The 18,964-nt window shown below is 39.7% G+C and overlaps 1 protein-coding gene across 21 annotated transcripts in view; it reads left to right on the plus strand.

Moving 5' to 3' along the window:
- Positions 1–15,605: 15,605 nt before the first annotated feature.
- ttn.2 (titin, tandem duplicate 2) overlaps positions 15,606–18,964 on the plus strand; it is a 218,615-nt gene continuing 215,256 nt past the window's right edge. For all 21 annotated transcript variants that reach the window (XM_026144404.1, XM_026144415.1, XM_026144413.1 and 18 more), the window contains exon 1: positions 15,606–15,859. The gene's annotated coding sequence lies outside the window, so the exon portion shown is untranslated. The remainder of the gene's footprint in view (positions 15,860–18,964) is intronic.

Here is an 18,964-nt window from a genome sequence, read left to right on the forward strand (position 1 = left end):
ACATTTTTACAAACACTGAAATCCCAAATTTATGATAGTTTGCTGTTTTTATACTTATTCATTTGTCAACATATAAGAGCGGAGACAGTGATTACATCACACATTTATCATCATCTCGTCTCATTTTCTGTTACACATTAATCATGAGTGATTTGTCTTATAAGCTGACTGATAGAAAATTGTCACAGTTGGATCTTAGAGATCTAAACATGAGGCTAAAATGACTTTAACACTGAACTAAACATGTGTAAAGTAAGGTTTAAAATGCAGCTGCAGACACTTTGTTCTGAACATTAGTTTGAGGTTCAGGTGTGATGCACAGCCCGGACAGCTTTAGTTTGAACTTAACAGCTACTTTTAAAAGTTATTTACTTGTATTTTATAATAAAATTATTCTAAAGTTGTCAAACATTTTATGCTGTCTGATTGTTGAATTCACAGAATGATACTGAAATAAATCATAAATGCTATTTGGATTTTTCTTTGTTACCTTTTTACAAAAATATATTTTAAGCAGCAGAAAAAACAAAAGCTTGTAAATGTTTCCAAAGTGGACGCGGTGGCAGATACCAGTGTGAGAAAATCAGAATAAATGAACATGTTAATAGTGTTTGTTTGTTTTTCGTGGAAACTGGGTCCAAATGGCTCTTTGGGGCTTAAAGGTTGCCGATCCCCTGGCTTAGGAAGACAGACTGAGCCAGAGCCCAGTACGGGACACCTGCCTCTACATGCTTCACCTCTCGCTATCTGTCGCTGGGACTGTAAACAGTGTGGATGTAGATTCAGCACCTGACCGGACCTGCAGTGCAGTACTGAAACAGTTTAACGTGGAGCCGGAGTCTGTTTACACACCGCGAAGAGAAAAGAGGGTGGACCGAGATGCTGATGTCAAGCTGAGCGAAACAGCAGCGCTGTCCCTGTGATCACCATTAAAACCTTTACTGGGAAAAAGTGAGCAGGAGTCCTTCATCAAAGCACCTGATCAACAAACAACGTGAAGTTGTATTAAAATACTCTGGTGAACTGTTAACTTAGTTTGATACCATGTTTCAATTATAAGGGTTTCTAAAAGCTGAAGCAAACAGGGCTGAGTCTAAAGGGGGGCACGAGGTGTACTAGACCTTATTTACTTCAAGGTTTTCAAACCTTTTTCAAGTGAAATGATTTAAATTGCTGTCTCAATTAAATAGAATTAATGTTTAAAATATAAAAATAAAGCTTTTTTCACAAGCCAATAAAAGTGTACAGGACTGGTAAAACACTGAGCCGCTGACCTGAGTGGTTTATTATTAATATTAATTAAAGTCTACACCATTCATAACATCTTGTTTTCAGCAGCACAGAAACTTTGCACAGGGCAAACTCCAGAATGCTGATATGCTCCCTTCTCTTCACTGCAGCCTCCACATTCTCCTTTAAAGGCTTACAGACACAAACTCACTTAAACACACAGAAACACATGTAGAAAAACTCAAAGCCTTCCAATGAGAAACCTTAGTTTAGATTTCGTATTTTTCTTATTTTATTTGACTTTGATTGTACTTGAGAGTATTTGTATATATCTGGATTTAAGAAAATGTTTTCTTTAAAAAATAAAATTTAATATGGCACGCACATACGAAGGGTTTGTTTTTGTTCTTGACAGATGTTGTAAGCAGTTAAACTTTAAAACGTGATTTATGAAATGGAAACCAATGAGCAGTTTATTCTGAAAGGCCTGTTTCATTGACGGTGAACAATCATGCCAATTTTCTTGTTCTACAATAATCCATCTCAGAGATATGACGAGAAAAAAAAGTTTAAAATCTGAGAGGACGACAGAAAAAGAGTCATAAAAAGCTTAATACTTTAACAAGTATAGAACTTATAAATACCAAAAGATATAGAGGGAAGGAGAAGAATATTTTAAAATTTGAACAGCAAAAATAGCCCAGAGTTTGTGGAAGTCGTTTCATGGCAAAAAACATACGGAAGCAATAAGGACAGATGATTAGAAAGAATGAACATGATATATTTACTTTTTTGTCTGATGATTGGCACAAAGTTTACAGCGGTTTTCTTCTGAGAGATGCTGCTGAGGCTGAAATTAAGCCAAGAGGAAAAAAGACGTATACATAAAACTCTTGCTGATTGAAACACAGGCAAGGACATACTCAAAAGTTTAGCTCCTCTGGATGTTTCCATGGAAAAGAGTTTTATCACTCATCCAGGTGACTTCTCCAGTGTCACGCTTGAGTGATGAATCTTTCTCCCACTGAAAACCAGTGTGTCCAGTTAAATTCAATCGATTTTTTAAAGGAAAGTTGTTCGATGCTGTGTTCATGAGGACACTGGGTTTAACTTGCAGCACAACACAAAGCTGCCATATTTTGTCCAAGTTTAAAACACTTAATTGAGCAGAATCAAGATGCAGAAAAGCTGAAATGTAACGTCCTCGTATGATGACGCATCACACATGACGCAGCACGGGGTCATGTGTGATGTGTAACTGCCCTCTGCTAAGACTGGAGATAATACAAGGAATGAGACAACTGACAGCTGTTATTTTAATCAGCCTGTTTCAGTTCTGTTAAACTAAGTACCACAAAGTAAAGTGGTAACATCTGGACTGACGAGTTTACTGTCAGCATTTTAATCAGCTAGTTTAAAGGCTGTAGGCTGCAGCCGTTGCTCTAACACTGTATAAATGTAACAGGGCTCAGTTCTAACAGTCTGAGCTGCTTCCAGCTTTATTTGTGAAGAGCGCAGCAGCTTCCAAAACACGCAGCGAGCTCGTACAGCTGGGAGGTAATATTTTCATAATCAGCTCCCATCTCTCCTGTGGACTCCTTAATGTCTCCAGTCTGAGATCAGCACAGCCCTGCCCTCCAGCACCACCAGCAGCAGCAGCAGCAACATTGTACCCATCAGGTAAAACATCGGCTTCGTTTGCTTCACACTGTCCCCACATGATGATGATGATATAGTATGATGTGATCTGATTATTAGATTCTTGATGAATGTGGGTTGTTGTGTTTCAGCCTGGTTCTGTTTGCCCCTTTTTAACTCTGAGCCCTGCCCCTTCAAACAATGTCAGCACGGCTTAATCATATGATTCCTACAGAAAAGCATCAATTTAATGTTTAAAAGGTGAACACTTCAAGAAATCTGTTCCTCAACAGACACATTGTTTGAATAATTCTTTTAAATAACACTAAGTAAAATATAGCAATATACGCTTCTTAAGCAACAACCTCCGCCTTCATTTCCTCTGTTACATGCTGTGCTTTTTTTAACCCGTCCATTTGTTCACCTAATGGGTGACACTGTTTCATTGGGGTTTACTCTTTCAGCTGTCCTCAGCTGACGGATTAGTCATTGGACACTGGTGTTCCTCTTGTGAGATGCTGACATGTCTGGCTGCTGTTAAAGCCTCCGACTCTAAAAATAATCTTACCAAAACTATATTCAGTTACACTAACACCAGGCTGGTTAAAACCCCAAGAAAGCAGTTATAACCAAAGCCCAGCAGTTATAACACAAAATGTGATAAACAATATACTGGATTAAAAAACAGCCCCAGGGCAGCTGTTTCTCACTAACCTTATTCACAATCTCTTGGATAGAATTTCGTGGGACAGTCAAAGGGGTGAACGCTTCAGTTATTTAAGCATCATATTTGCTTTTCATGTAATATGTGCTGCTGGTTTCATTGATGTCCTCCAAATTTCCATCCACAGCTTTGAGCCAGAGAATGTCAGAGACCCCAGTCCAAGTTGGACAGAAACTTTCAGCTCAAAGTGGGAGTTCATCAGTTTTCCCTTCTATGTTCCCGACCTCACCGTATCCACAAACTGTGGGTAGCAACAAAGCAATGAGATTTAGAAAAAGAGGGACAGAACTTCTGAAAGCCGGCTCAACGTATCATGAGTTTGGTAAGAGTTTGGTCATGTGGGAGACGCTCAGTGTGCAGCTGCTACTTCCCCACGTTGGCTGGTGGTGACCACTGAATAGCAGACAGCTGCCTCCTAACACACAGTCATCCATAATAATACTGGCTGACTGCAATATTGTCTAAATCTTTATCTTTAATAAAAGTGTGTGATTTGCATTCTCACCCTTCAGAAGCTCATTTTTAGCCAGGAAATCCCTGATTACTGTAATCCACAATCATGTTAATGCATTCAATCATGATATTAACTTCAGCCTTAACGTTGGTGGTCAGTTATGATTCATAAATACTCGAATCTGGTGACAGTGGTACGGAAAGCCAGCGCAGGATTCAGGATGTTTCTATCTGATAATAAGTTTATTGAACACATCAGATGATTTTTTAGCTGAATCTTTGCTGTGACTCGTCTGGGAAACTTGATAGATTACACTGGCTTCTTTTTTTTTTAGTATTTCTTGCTGATGATGAATGATGAAAAATACACTGCAGTAGTATTATTATATGTTTATGTATATACAATGGGAAAAATAAGTATTAAGTACCGATCATCAATTTATGATCGTGTTCATGTATAAAAAATAAAAATAAGATTAAGAAAACACTTAAAAGCTTTTCTGTGTCCTTTTGCCTGTTAAATAAATGTCAAAGTGCATCACCGACTGCAGATTTGAGTTTTTATTGTGGACTTAGAAACACCTGCATTATATATATATATATATATATATATATATATATATATACATATATATAATGCTAAGAGCTAAGATACTGCGCAGGACCCTCAAGCTCCCAGGCCTCTGGTAGAGGACCCGAGCTTGAAGGATAAACCGCCCGCAGGGGCGTGCTGGGTGTTTATATATTTACATGCGGCTATAGTCGCTGCATTACCTACTAACTACATGAGATGCTGCACAGATAACAGAGCATCAACTGCTGTGCAACTTTTCCAGAGTGCTGATCTCTTTGGCCTCCCACAACGTGTCAGGGGTGATGAGTGAGAATATTGATATTGCACGGTTTATGATTGAACATCGAGGGCCAAACAAAGGAAGCTTTATGGTTGGACGAAGTGTGCATAATCAAAGAATTGAAAGATTGTGGGGTGAACTAAACAGAGTTGTGTCAGCATACTTTAAAAACCTTTTCCTCTTTATGGAAAATGTTGGGATTTTAGATAGCACTGACCCATTTCATATTAGGGCTCTTCACCATGTATATCTTCCAAGAATGAACAGATCTGTGGATGAATTTGTAAATGAGTGGAACCATCACAGCTTAAGGACAATGGAAAATCACTCCCCGCTGCAGCTGTGGACTGTTGGAATGTTGCAACTTCCTCAGCATCACAGAGTCTCAGTCAAGTGCACTTCAAACATCCTTCTTACCATCACCAGCAGTTGACGGCTGACTAGAGGCAGCTCGACCCCTTGAGTGACGATGGAAATCATGGGATAGAAGTTTTTTGACAGCATGCCGCATGCTTCAGTTAAGTTATTAGTAAATTTGTTTGTGTTAATTAAAAAATGTATTTGAGTGCCAGACACTAAAAATTGTGAAATATCATGATACTGAAAAGGGTCCAAGACTATTATTTAGGTAAAAGTAAGGTAAAAAGACTGGTTTTATCTTCATATTCACTTGTGCCATTTAAATCATAAAAGTAGACAAATAAAGTGTTTAGACTACACTTTTCTTTCATGACAAACCATAATTGTCACAATACAAAATGTTACAGTATATGTTACATATGATTGTATGATGTACTAATTTATCTGTTAATAAACAGGAATTATGATTCATTCATTGAATAAAATATGTTACACATTTTAAACTCTTTAAACTCTTTTTTTTAAAGACACAAATTACATAAAAAGTAGGAACACAGAACCCTTCATTTGTGTATTTCTAGTACCCAGAGGAAGGAAATAATATTCTGCAGTAATAGGGCTGGTCTTAAAAAAACACAAATGAAAGAGGGGAAAAAAACCCCAAACAATCTACAATGAGCCTGTGTTATCAAGTAGTATAGTAAAATATGCAAACAAAATCCTTAAAACACTCCCTGCAAACCAGGTTATGTTTATTATCATTATTATTATTATTGTTTATAATACTTTGACAACATATAATAATTTGATAAGATTGTAATGTCATATAGTGTGATATAATGTTCACATTTCAACCTGTAACATAACCAGGTTTGACCAAACCAATGTCTGTCACATTTATAGACAACTTTGCTGCCAGCGTTGGAGATACTGTCTTTCCACCCAGTGTTGCCAACTCCTCAGTAAGGAAAATCGCTATTGGCTGTCCTAAAAGTCGCTAGAAGTCGCCAAATGACGTCATCGCCTAATTTGCATAATTGGTCATGCTAATGTAATTGTAACCTACGCTGTTGGAGAGAGAAATAGCATCGTGGTAGAGACATAAGGTGAGTAAAAAACGTCCTAAATGCCGTTTGAATTTATTTAGAACTACATATCAGAGACAAAACATGCCATATAAGCAGGAAAACTAATTAACTACAATCACAAAACAAAAAATGCCTCACATGTATAAACTGAAACAAAATTATTCCATCCATTCTCTTCGGCTTATCAAATCCATGTCTGATTTGAAAGTAGTGTACACTGCATGAACTGGTATTTAAGCTGTAATTTGAAAGACACACATGAAGCTTATTTAGGCTATACAGTCCTACTGCTGTCCAGGGTGTACTCTGATGCGGGTTAACAACATTAACAAAAAAAGGAAAAGGAAAAATGCATATGCAAAATAGAAAAAAAAACCCAAATCCTCATCATGTCAACAATCCTTAAGAAAACACATCATGCTCTTCCAAATCCTGGTGAATTCCGTATTGCAAAATCCATGTCTGATTTGAAAGTAGTGTACACTGCATGAACTGGTATACGAAGGATATTTTCACAAGTATTGGCCACTGGAAATCTGCAGTTAGTGACGAACTCAAGGCTTGGCTTTGGAGAGAAACCCAGGGCTGGTATGCTGTCACATCCAGTGCAGAAAACAAGAATATCTTCCAAAGAGACATCACTTTCAACTATAAGATAGAAAAATACAAAATGATAATGAGATTCTGACTAAGATGTTGATGTACAGATACATTAAATTACCAAAAGATTAAATCAAAAGTGAAACATGTATATTTTTTTAAAATTAAACTGTAATTTGAAAGACACACATGAAGCTTATTTAGGCTATACAGTAAAACCACAATGTCAAAAAAAGAAGTTAGTGGAGACCACAACATTAAATGTACGTGGATGCAGAAATACTGAGTACTATTATTAGTACTCAGTACACAGGATTGGTAATAATTTATTTATTTAGTTATCCTCCTATTTATCCTGTTATTTATTTATCCTGTTAATACACTGAAGTCAAACTGAAATCACATTTGGATACAATGTTGTAAACCCAGCACTTGCATCGGTACCATCTATCTACCTTTTTTGTTATGGCGTCTATGTCTGTGATTTCATGATGCTGCTGCACAAAAGTGAGAATTTTGATTTATGGTCAAACAATGTGCCAAATAGTAAACTCACATTCTGCCTCCTGAAGATAGTCTTGCCAGAAAGCCAGAGTCCGGCACTCGTAGTGCATTACTCCCTCGATCGGAGTGAATGATCTGGAATAGATTCTCCCTATCAGTTGCTCTCAGAGCCATTCCAGCTTTCACGAAAAGACACTTCATCTGAAGAGGGTATGTCTGTAGAGCATCTAGGAGAGCTACAGACCTCAAGCCATCTCTGAACCTAGCCAAAATAAAACAAAATCAAATTGTATTTTATATTACTATTATTATATTTGTATTTGATGGGATTTGGAACCTGTATCATAACAAGAGGTTTTGAGGTTTTATTAAGAGAAATTTCTGAACTAATTACATTTTGCTTCCCTGTGGACTGCTGTATCAGAGGTGAAGAACATTTTCCCCCTTACAGGGCCAGACTGTCTCAGATACAGATAACGAATGCCTATACATGGAGCAACTGAGCTGAAACATGACACACAGGGACCTGTCATGAACTGGAGTAAAAGTGACACATTGCTTTCAAATACATCTGGTCTCTTGTTCCATTGGCATACATTGGCATTTTTATTTTTATTTTTATTTTTATTCCTATTTATTCTATTTATCCCCTTCGTATATTTTATTTATATTTGTCTCTGTATTTATATATATGTGTGTGTGTGTGTGTGTGTGTGTGTGTGTGTGTGTGTGTATATATATAATATTCTGTAACTCTGTAACTTCTGTCGGTGCTGTGCTTTTTGGAAACCGAATTTCCCAGAGGAACCCACCCGAGGGATTAATAAAGTTTTATCTTATCTTATCTTATCTTATCTTATCTTATCTTATCTTATCTTATCTTATCTTATCTTATACCTTTTCCGTCAGTCTGCAGTCAACCCAAATGCTACTCAGTTTGAATCTATTTTTATTTACATATTTAAACACATGCCTACATCGGCACAGATACAACGTTTTATGTGAATTTTAATCTCATGAATGAAAGATATCTGTTTTGTTATGAACTGTACTAGAATGGAGCGCTACAGACCTGTACCACCCAAACAGGCTAATACCATTGTTTCACAACACAATGACTTTAGTTTGACAGGCTTAATTTTTTACCATGACAGTATGTGTTTAGACATGCCTTTCAAAAGGTGCACGGGTCCGTTGAAGGACATACCAGTGAGCAGTTTCTTGTTTGTTTTGAAGTGTTATGCAAACATTGTGACCAGCAAGACTGATCAAGCTGGCTGCCTGTGCAACTGCATCTTGCAGCTGTAGATCATTCTCGGCCTGTACGATCTAAAAACAATATGAGGAAATTAAAAAATGAATTATCTGACTCTACTATTTAGTAGAACATACAAAACTAATAGCTCCAGTGATTTACATTACATTAACCCTATGAAACCCCATAACCGATCAGGAGGCTGAGGTATAAGTTATTAAGCTGGAAAACAAGTCCAATCATTAAATTCTGAAAACTGAAACTTGGAGTTTCTTGGGCAGTAACCAACAGAACCACAACCTGCCACACACATTTTTATTTCTTCCTTCTTGTAGCCATTAAAATGTTTGATCTTTTACTAGAAAAATAAAAAATAAATAAAGACTGATAGAAAGGTGCAGGACTCGGGCAAGAAAAATTAGGGAAGTGTTAGTAAAAATGTTGGACAAGCAAAAAAAGACCTACAATGAAATTGAAAGAACCAAAGGAAAATATGCTCACAGACTGCACTTGTGACCTCGTGACCCTTTGGTGAATGACTTGCAGAAAACCTGCAGCAGGTAATTCAGTATGATTTCATCATGATGCAAGAAAAACACAGAAATGTTTAAACAATGCTGAGTTGGTACCTAAGTAAACAGGGAGTGCAGAATTATTAGGCAAGTTGTATTTTTGAGGAATAATTTTATTATTGAACAACAACCATGTTCTCAATGAACCCAAAAAACTCATTAATATCAAAGCTGATTGTTTGTGGAAGTAGTTTTTAGTTTGAGCTATTTTAGGGGGATATCGGTGTGTGCAGGTGACTATTACTGTGCATAATTATTAGGCAACTTAACAAAAAACAAATATATACCCATTTCAATTATTTATTTTTACCAGTGACACCAATATAACATCTCCACATTCACAAATATACATTTCTGACATTCAAAAACAAAACAAAAACAAATCAGCGACCAATATAGCCACCTTTCTTTGCAAGGACACTCAAAAGCCTGCCATCCATGGATTCTGTCAGTGTTTTGATCTGTTCACCATCAACATTGCGTGCAGCAGCAACCACAGCCTCCCAGACACTGTTCAGAGAGGTGTACTGTTTTCCCTCCTTGTAAATCTCACATTTGATGATGGACCACAGGTTCTCAATGGGGTTCAGATCAGGTGAACAAGGAGGCCATGTCATTAGTTTTTCTTCTTTTACACCCTTTCTTGCCAGCCACGCTGTGGAGTACTTGGACGCGTGTGATGGAGCATTGTCCTGCATGAAAATCGTGTTTTTCTTGAAGGATGCAGACTTCTTCCTGTACCACTGCTTGAAGAAGGTGTCTTCCAGAAACTGGCAGTAGGACTGGGAGTTGAGCTTGACTCCATCCTCAACCCGAAAAGGCCCCACAAGCTCATCTTTGATGATACCAGCCCAAACCAGTACTCCACCTCCACCTTGCTGGCGTCTGAGTGGGACTGGAGCTCTCTGCCCTTTACCAATCCAGCCACGGGCCCATCCATCTGGCCCATCAAGACTCACTCTCATTTCATCAGTCCATAAAACCTTAGAAAAACCAGTCTTGAGATATTTCTTGGCCCAGTCTTGACACTTCAGCTTGTGTGTCTTGTTCAGTGGTGGTCGTCTTTCAGCCTTTCTTACCTTGGCCATGTCTCTGAGTATTGCAAACCTTGTGCTTTTGGGCACTCCAGTGATGTTGCAGCTCTGAAATATGGCCAAACTGGTGGCAAGTGGCATCTTGGCAGCTGCACGCTTGACTTTTCTCAGTTCATGGGCAGTTATTTTGCGCCTTGGTTTTTCCACACGCTTCTTGCGACCCTGTTGACTATTTTGAATGAAACGCTTGATTGTTCGATGATCACGCTTCAGAAGCTTTGCAATTTTGAGACTGCTGCATCCCTCTGCAAGATATCGCACTATTTTTGACTTTTCTGAGCCTGTCAAGTCCTTCTTTTGACCCATTTTGCCAAAGGAAAGGATGTTGCCTAATAATTATGCACACCTGATATAGGGTGTTGATGTCATTAGACCACACCCCTTCTCATTACAGAGATGCACATCAAATTCAAATTCAAATTCAAATTTTATTTGTCACACACACACACAACCATACACAGTATGACATGGGGGTGAAATGCTTGTAGCTGTACAATGCCCGACCATTAAATGACAGAAGAAAAGTTTTACAATATTTACAATTTACTACAAAAATTTACAAATTAACTTAGGAATTTACAGTAAAGAATGTGCAAATAGCAGAAGAGATTATAAAGATAAGGATTATAAATTATAGGAATTATAGGATTATAGGAAATGTGTGGTGGTGCGTGTGGTGACGTGTGTGGGAGAGTCCAGTCCTACACCTGGTTCAGGCCCCGAATAGCCTGGGGGAAGAAGCTCCTCCTCATTCTCTCTGTTTTGGCCTTAAGGGAGCGGAAGCGCTTCCCAGACCTCAACAGTGAGAAGAGTCCATTGTTGGGATGGGAGAGGTCCATCATAATCTTCCTAGCTTTGGACTTGCACCGCTTGGTGTAGATGGACAGCAGGTCAGGGAGCTCTGATTGAATGATGCGTTCTGCCGAGCGCACCACCCTTTGCAGATCTCGTCTGTCCTGCTTGGTGCTGTTCCCAAACCAGGTGCAGATGTTTGCCGTCAGGACGCTCTCGATGGTGCAGGAGTAGAAGTTCTTGAGCACCTTCAGTGGCAGATGGAAGTCTCTAAGTCTTCTGAGGAAGAAGAGACGCTGACGAGCTTTCTTAACCAGGGTGTTGATGTGACAGGACCATGACAGGTCCTGAGTGATGTGGACACCCAGGTATCGGAAACTGTCCACTCTCTCCACTGGCGTGCCACTGATGATGAGGGGTTTGTAATTCCTCGCCTGCTTTGTAGTGAAGTCCACGATCAGCTCCTTAGTCTTGCTGATGTTTAGGAGGAGGTTATTCTCCTGGCACCAGGTCTCCAGGTTCCTAATGTCCTCCAGGTAGGCCGTCTCGATGTTGTCGGAGATCAGGCCCACAACAGCAGTGTCGTCAGCAAACTTGACAATGGAGGTGGTGTCGGATGTGGCTACACAGTCATAAGTGTACAGTGAGTACAGCAGGGGGCTTAAAACACAGCCCTGAGGCACTCCAGTGCTGAGTGAGATGGAGGGGGAGACTTGTTTTCCTACCCTCACTGATTGGGGTCTGTCTGTGAGGAAGTTGAGGATCCACTGACACAGTGATGAGCTGAGTCCTAGATCCGTCAACTTGGTGAAAAGCTTAGAGGGAATTATTGTGTTGAATGCTGAACTGTAGTCCACGAACAGCATCCTAACATAATTCCCTCTGCCAGTGTCCAGGTGACTCAGGGATGTGTGGAGCAGGTGAGATATGGCATCGTCTGTGGAACGATTAGTCCGGTAAGCAAACTGAAGTGAGTCGATGGTGGCAGGAAGTGAAGAAGTGATGTGATCTCTCATCAGTCTTTCAAAACACTTCATCACAATTGAAGTCAGTGCTACTGGACGGTAGTCATTGTGGCAAGCGGGCTGTTGTTTCTTTGGAACAGGAACAATGATGGACTGTTTGAAGCACGTGGGAACCACAGCTTGGGCCAGGGAGAGGTTGAAGATCTCCGTGAACACCGGTGCTAGTTGATCAGCGCAGGCTCTAAGGACCCGGCCAGGGATTGCATCTGGTCCTGCTGCCTTCCTGGTGTTCACCCTCCTGAAGGTGTTCCTCACGGCATGCTCTGTGATGACGAATGCATTTTCTTCACTGGTGCACTCCGAGCGCGCGCAGCCGTTTGTTGTTTTAATTGCTGCGGCGTCGAAGCGAGCATAAAACGTGTTCAGCTCATCAGCCAGTGAAGCATCGGCATTCATCATTGAAGAAGCTGGTCGTTTATAGTCCGTTATAGTCCGCAGTCCTTTCCACAGGCTCCTAGAGTCGCACTGTCGTAGCTGTGACTCTAGTTTTTCCCCGTAGCTCCGCTTTGCCTTTCGGACCGCGCTGCGCACGTTGTAGGACGCAGCCTTGTATAGGTCCATATTACCGGAGACGAGCCCTTCATTGTAGGCAGCGGTGCGTGATCTCAGAGCGTCGCGGATGTTTTTATCCACCCACGGCTTCTGGTTGGGAAACGTTCGGATGATAGTTCTTTCTGCTGTGTCGTCCGCTAGTTTCCCGATAAATCCCACAACCGCTTCCGTAAACATGTTGATGTCATCAGAGCTGCGCCGAAACATGTCCCAGTCTGCGTCATCCAGTGCGTCCTGCAGCGCGGCCACCGATTGGTCCGTCCAGCGAGCGACCTCCCTCCTGATTGGTGGTTGCTGCTTTAGCCTTTGTTTGTAAGCAGGCATGAGGAAGATGGCGGAATGGTCCTATTTTCCAAATGCCGGCAGGGGCTGAGCCTTGTAACAGTTCTTGATCGGGGTGTAGCAGTGGTCTAATGTCCTCGTGCCCCGGGTGGGGCAGTTGATGTGCTGGTGAAGGTTGTGAAATGTCCGTTTGAGATTCACTCTGTTAAAATCTCCCATAACAATGAGTGCGGCATCTCGGTGAAGTGTTTGTTGATGTGTGAGAGCCTCATGTAGCTCACATAAGGCAGTGTCCGAGACCGCGTGAGGTGGAATGTAAACAGTGCAGGCAATGACCGCAGTGAATTCCCGAGGGAGATAGAAAGGGCGACACTTAACGATCAAAAGCTCCAGATTGGGCGAGCAAGAGCGTGTGAGTGGGGAGATGTTTGTGCTGTCGCACCATCTGTTGTTCACCATCAAACACACTCCACCACCTCTTTTCTTCCCCGACTCCATTGTCCTGTCCATGCGGTAAACTGAAAAGAACCCCGTCGGCTGCACGGCGTGGTCTGGTATCGCTGGGTTCAGCCAAGTCTCAGTGAAGCAGAGGAGGTTGCAGTCCCGAATGTCTCTCAGGAACTTGATTCTGGCTTTGAGGTCATCAAGCTTGTTCTCGATGGATTGAATATTGGCTAGCAGGATACTGGGCATGGGTGCGCGGTGTGCGCGAGCCCGTAGCCTGTTCCTGATGCCGGCTCTTTTACCTCGAGGCCGTCGCTTAGGGCCGCATCCTTTGTTCTCTCTCAGGATCTCCTTTGGCCAGGTTGGGTCTGGAGTTAAACATGGTGAAATGTTCGTGTACTGCAGACCAATAGAAACCAAAGTGTCTCTACTGTAGCGGATTTGTGTGTTTTGCATGATGCCCATGCAAGATTATCGCAGATATAGCAAAAAGTGACGAAAAACTGCAAAAAGTGGAGAAGTTAGGGCAGAGCATCCAGCACGGCAGCCGACCTCACCGGCGCCATTTTGTATCATCACCTAATATGCTTAATTGGTAGTAGGCTTTCGAGCCTATACAGCTTGGAGTAAGACAACATGCATGAAGAGGATGATGTGGACAAAATACTCATTTGCCTAATAATTCTGCACTCCCTGTATATAAAGTGGTGAGCTATAGAGAAATGTAACAAGAACTTGCCGTGTAGTGATAGAATGTCAAGAGTGTGTTTGATACTGGATGAAAATTGCACAGTACTAAATAAAAGATACAAAACAGTGTTACAACTTGTCAACAGTATTTTGATTCTAGCTCTTGTTTCTTACTTGCAGAACTTTCAGTAAAATGTTGGACGTAGTCCGAAGCTCTACCAGATTCAACAAAGGAGGCTCTGGATCCACATTAAAAATGACAATAAATCAGTTATTTACTCTAGACCTAAGAGTGGATAGGACTGACTTTGTGGTTTGCATGTTTGCTATTTTTTACAAATGACTTATTTTTTTGTTTGAGGTTTTTTTAGAGGAGGAATCATCTACATCAGCGGTCCCCAACCCCCGGGCCACAGACCGGTACCGGTCAGTGAGTCGTTTGGTACCGGGCCGCGAGAGTTGAGGCTCGGGTGTGAAATGTCTGGTTTTCAGGGTTTTTATCGGTTTTTAGTGTTATTTTGTTATCGTTTTTATCGTTAACTCGGTTTTCCTGGGTCTTTTCATGTGTGTTATGAATAAATCTACTTTTTTCGGTACCGGTACTAGTTTTATTTTGTTGTATTTATCCGTCGTGCAAAAAATATCGTCGGGCATAAACCGGTCCGTGGTGCAAAAAAGGTTGGGGACCGCTGATCTACATGTACTAAATATTATTTTCAGACAGCTAACAATCAATACACAAGTCTCAACAATCGCCAATATTGCCAATAGTAACCTGGCAAGTTTACTTGTACAACTAACTTACTTAAGTCAGTTTTTTCTTAGTTTGTAAAGTCGTCTGTCCCTTCAGCCTAATCTGCATCTTCGCACTCGGACCATTTTCACTTTCACTTATGAGAAACAAAAAAGAAGAAATTCACTCTGTGATCCTAGTCGTTAGCAGGTTTTAGACTCAGTTTTAACACCAGGTTAATAACTCTATTAGGCAGGTGGAGATTCTTAACATCAAAGATAAAATCAATACAATACATTTGAAAAGCCTCTTCAACTGATTGTGGAGTACATTAATGCATTCACATAGTGATAAGAAAAATCAACATCCAGGTGTTTGTTAGCGAGAGATAAAAGAGCAAACGTTGTATTATACTACTGAGTCACCATCAGATGAGCCCCCACCCTATCTGCAGAGAAACGTGGAAGGTTGGCATTGATCAGATGATCAGATTGAGTTTATCGATGACTTTGGTAACACCTCAACTTTCAAACAAATCTCCTGATTCTTTGAAGCACATACAGTGAGGAAGAGGCTGCCTTGAGTAAAGCAGCTGACAGGTGTGACGAGTTGCACAAAATGTCTGCCTTTCCTCCCACAATCCCCTGCATTGCTGTACAGAGCTGACCAATGTCATGTGGTGCCCTGTGTGATGTCACAGCAGTATAAAGGCCTCACTCGGCCGACCAGCTGCCCTGAGCAGAGTCAGCGTTCCCAGCCTGGACGCCTCGGCTGGAGGGACTGCTGTTACGAGGAAAACTACAAAACTACACGGCGGCGTAGGCCTGTAGTTTTGTTTTTTTCTTTGGGGTTCCTTTGAGGCTCAACTGTTCCCCTTTTGGATTTTCTGACTCCGTTTTCTGGATAAAGATTTTAGATTTCCTGCTGAGCGCCCAAATCTGGGCTTCCCAGGCATCCTTGTCCAGACAAGTAAGTGTCTTTAAAGTTTTTTAAACTGTTGTGAATAATGAGCTCCAACGGAGAACCAGACAAAGTGATCTTTTTATATTTTTTTAGCTGAAGGTTAGAGCAGGGCATCCCAGAATAGCCGCTGAGAACATCAGATTGGATCCCAGCTGAGTGGCTGATGGCTTTTTAAGGGAATCAGCAGCAGGGCTATCAGTTGCCTCTCCAGATATGTGCCACATGGTGCCTGTCAATCAAACTGAGATGTGTTGGGTTGGAGGTGGTGATATTTTTAGTCGTTGGCTTTAGTGCCCAACCCCCGGGCACGGGGTGGTGGTGACTGACTGCAGCAACACTTCAAGGAAGCTTTTATTTTAGATTTGAGAATAGTCAACAGCTGAGCCGAGTTTGTATTTTAGTTTTATTAAATGTATTTACAATAAACTTAATATCATTTAGTTAATATAATGTTTTGAGCTTGTGTTTTATTTTTCAAGTGGAGGTTCTTGCATTTGGCTCATTTACGCTGTCATTGCTTTTAAGATGTTTCCAGACGTGTCCTATAACGAAACAGCCCAAGAACATTGATTTGCAATCTTAAAAAGTACATAAAATCTGAGTTAAGTGTTTTGTTGTTGCATTAAATATATTTACTTTGGAAAGTAATTTATTTTAACTGTTTATAAAAAGCATATAATATGAATACAAATGAATAAAGTTAAATAGAAAGCAGGACTCAGGTTTCACAGAAAACGTAATAATCCTAAGAATTATTAGCAAGTCATCTTATTTCTGCTTCTAAAGCTGAAATGATTGCAAAATAATAATAATTCATTGTTTACATTATTATTGCTTTTATGCTTATTTATCTTATTCTTCCCAGTTAAATTTACCCTTCATTCTAATTTGTGTTGTACAGTTATTTCATTTTTAACCTTAATTTATATTTTATTCCTTCCTAGTTAAATTTACCCTTTTTAATTTTTCATATTTATTTCCTATCTTATTCATAGCCTTTTCCTTTTTTGTTTTCTTTAGGTCACGAGCAGTTGTCCAAGCATTTCACTACATATCGTACTGTGTATGACTGTGTACGTGACAAATAAAATTTGAATTTATTTATTATTTATTTATTATAATTGAGCAGCAAACGAACGTTTCAGTCCAAACAGTCTGAACTCTGGAGGGGTGAGAGTGTAACTAATGTGTTATAAACGCTCCCCTTGCTTTGCCTCGGGCTCAGTTTCTGAACTGTGACATCATGTGCATCATGTGCATGTTCAGTGTTTCATTTCATCTGTTTAGCTATATCATGCTGTTATTGTTCAGTAGGTCCCACATCATAACTGTTATGATATTATTACTCCACATGATATAAAGATGAGAACATGTTTCTTAAGAGGTTTAAAAATGTTGAAAAACTCATGTTAATCATTTAAAAGTAAAAAATATATGTCTTTATGTTTTTATTCACATAATGTTTTTAGGGGCTTATGATAGTCATTTTTGTTATTTATTACACAATGATTAATATAAATTGTTAATTATTTACTAATTTTAAATAAAAAAATTAAAATAATAAAATATATATACTGTTTTATGATGATGACATATATGATTTTATATATAATATTATTAATGTAGTTATTAAAATAATAAATATTAACATTGTGATTCTCTGGATGGAGAGTAAATTTTATGGTATTCAAAAGATCAGATTAATTAGAATGAACTGTCAGATATTCGAATGTTCATCTTTAGCGTGAAGGAAACAAATGAAACTTTACAATTGGAAATGAAATTAAATAAAAAATAAATAGATAAACATTTAAAAATTAATTCTATTAATGGCCCATTCTCCTTACAAAGTGAGATTAAGAATTTTAGCTCCATGGTTACGGCAATAAGATAATTCCACACATCATAACATCTCAAATAAAATTATTGATGTCTTTATGTTGAAATGATTCTTTATTTTCTGATTTGAAGCTCACCATTTTTTGTTTTCTTGAGATTTTCGACTAGTTAGAATAGAATAGAATAGAATAGAATAGAATAGAATAATCCTTTAATTTTCCCACAAGGGGAAATTTGGGTGTAACAGCAGCCAGAAAGACACATATACAACAAACAGTACACAGGACACAGAACAGAAACATACACAGTTTTTCTTACATATTTACATCGAGGACAGTGGTTACCAAAAACAGATTGCTGTACCGTTATTAAATAAAATAAAATAAAATACAGATAAGAGGCAAACCAGGTTATAATGTGAACCGGTTGATAAGATAGTGCAGTTACAGCGCTGACGTAAACATCTGTGTTTGTTGGGAGCAGTTCTGATCGTGCAGTCTGACAGCTGCAGGGAGGAAGGACCTGCAGAAACGCTCCTTCATGCATCGAGGATGCAGCAGTCTGTCACTGAAGCAGCTCTGCAGTTCAGCAACTGTTGAAGTTGCTAAGTTGAAGCTGAATTACCTTAATAACCAGAGTGGGAGTTATTTCATGCCTCCAACAGCAACAGCTGTCAGTTTTTGTGCATTGTAAAGTTGACAAAACTCTCAGGTGGCCTGGACCAGATCCAGGAGGACTCCAGTGCCAGTCAAGACCAGTCAGAGCCAGTTTCACCAAAAAGGGCCAGTAAGACGCCCGGCAGAGCTTAGCAGTGCCAGTGAATGCTGCTGATAACGAATGAAACACTGATAAAGACAAACAAAATCCATAAGTTTTCCCTTCAGGCAGTGGGACAAATTCCTGTGTGACGGGAATGTCGTTGATCAATCAAACTAGGTCAAGTTTCACTGCCCTCGCTGACTCCAGTCTACTGATTTATTGACAGTTCATTAAATAGTGTGAACAGTTTCTAAATAATATAAAGCACATCGTTGACGTTCATCTTCTGATGTTGCCTGAAACAGAATTAATTATAATTAATGTGAAGAAAATTAAGCTCAAATAGGAAATGTATTCAGCCAGGTTAGACAAACAAATGTAATTCTTACCATGTTGTTCGTGTAAGTGTGACTTTTTCTTTCTACTAGCTCCTTCTGAAGGATACTGAGGCACTCCTAAAGCAGCAGGGTAATATTTGACTGATGAGTGGTGCTGTGAAAAACACTTTCTCTG

This window comes from Astatotilapia calliptera, chromosome 16, assembly GCF_900246225.1.
Source record: "Astatotilapia calliptera chromosome 16, fAstCal1.2, whole genome shotgun sequence".
Taxonomy (NCBI): domain Eukaryota; kingdom Metazoa; phylum Chordata; class Actinopteri; order Cichliformes; family Cichlidae; genus Astatotilapia; species Astatotilapia calliptera.